The sequence below is a fragment of the Protobothrops mucrosquamatus genome, unplaced genomic scaffold (genome assembly GCF_001527695.2).
Source record: "Protobothrops mucrosquamatus isolate PMUCROS unplaced genomic scaffold, P.Mucros_1.0 scaffold3348, whole genome shotgun sequence".
Lineage (NCBI taxonomy): Eukaryota > Metazoa > Chordata > Lepidosauria > Squamata > Viperidae > Protobothrops > Protobothrops mucrosquamatus.
This window is the reverse complement of record NW_015389335.1, coordinates 15,869-17,614: the sequence shown is the minus strand read 5'-3', so window position 1 is coordinate 17,614 and position 1,746 is coordinate 15,869.

The following is a 1,746-nucleotide window of genomic DNA, read 5'->3' as shown; positions in this document are numbered from 1 at the left end:
ACGTTTCATGACCCAACTAGGGAACATCATCAGTGCTAGAAGGAAGTTGGGTTTGTAGAAAGGAGGAGGAGGAGGAGGAGGAGGAGGAGGAGGAGGAGAAAGGACTGGGGGGGTCCTTGGTGCCCTCTGAGCTGGGTGGTTTTCTTGCAGACGTTTCATGACCCAACTAGGGAACATCATCAGTGCTAGAAGGAAGTTGGGTTTGTAGAGAGGAGGAGGAGGAGGAGGATGGGGTGGTCCCTGGTACTCTCTGAGCTGGGTTGTTTTATTGCAGATGTTTCCTTATCCAACTACCCAAACCCTGTTTGTTTTCCAAAATAGACCGGACAGCAGAGGTGGCGAACCTATGCGCGCCGTTGCCCCAGCAGTTCGCCAGAGTAGCGAGCATGTGACGTTTGGATGTGACAGGGCAGGAAGTGAGCGAGCAAGCGGCATTGGCCCCCAGGGGATGTCCTGGAGATGGCGAGGGACTGGCCCCACCGCCCTGGCCCCAGCCACGCTCACCAAGTCTGCTGTGACCACTGCAGCCACGCTACCCAGTGGGCCATGCCCCCATGTCCCCCCTGAGGGCACCACAATGCTGATGCAGCTCTGGCACTTTGCGATAAATAAGTGGGTTTTGGGTTGCAGTTTGGGCACTCGGTCTTTAAAAGGTTCGCCATCACTGGTATAAGGTCTCCCGACTTGAGCAGGGGGTTGGACTAGAAGACCTCCAAGGTCCCTTTTAGCCCTCGGATTCTGTTTGATTATTTACTTATATTTACCTACGTATGGCACATTCACATCACACTTCAGTAAAAAGGAACACAGCGATAAAATGCAAAACACAGATTATAAGAGCTGAAATCTTAAGAGGAAGATTATAAATGTACATCTGACTTGCAAATATCATTATTTTACTTCGTTTGTCACAATTGGGAAGTCAGAGGAATCTCCATGACAGGTAGTCCTCGGCTTACGGCCTGCAATTGAGCCCCAGATTCCTGTCGCTAAGTGAGACATTTGTTCAGTGAGTTTGGCCCCCTTTTGCGACCTCTCTCGCCACAATGAAGTTACGCGAACCACCGCAATTGTTAGTCAACACAAGTGACTAACTTAAGTGAATCTGGCTGCCCCATGGTTTTCGCCTGCCAGAAGGTCGCAAAAGGGGATCACGTGACCCCGGGATGCTGCGACCGTCGTAAATATGAGTCAGTCTGCAAGCGTCTGAATTTTGATCACGTGACCATGGTCGTAAGTGAAAATCAGTCATAGGTCACTTTTTCCAGTGTCGTCGTAACTTCTAACACTGTAAGTCGAGGACTGCTTGCACAGGCTGTTTTGACACTCTGACACCCATGTTGTATAGTTTGTTTTTCGGTCCCACAGTCACAATTTGACGGTGGCGTTTTGCCCCACTTGTAGAGGGCGACTGCGAATCTATGAATCTGCGTCTACCCCACATCCCGAACTCAGCTGGGTGTTTGAATGTGTCAAAAAACTCAAGGTGTCACTGGCAACTGCAGGGTCAAGGCACATCCCGAAGCACACTCCGTCACAAAGTCGTAGTGCCGTTGTGATTTCTTTGGTCCCCCTCCTCTGCACAGACTCCCAATTTCAGCCAGCCACGTGCCAAAGCCCTCCAAGCAGAATCAGATAACTCAAAAGGTCCCCAATCTTTTGGCCACCAGGAACCGGTTCTGTGGAGAAAGCTTTTTTTGCAGACCGGAGTGTGTGTGGTTTTGTGTGCTGCCTGCATCCTACGGA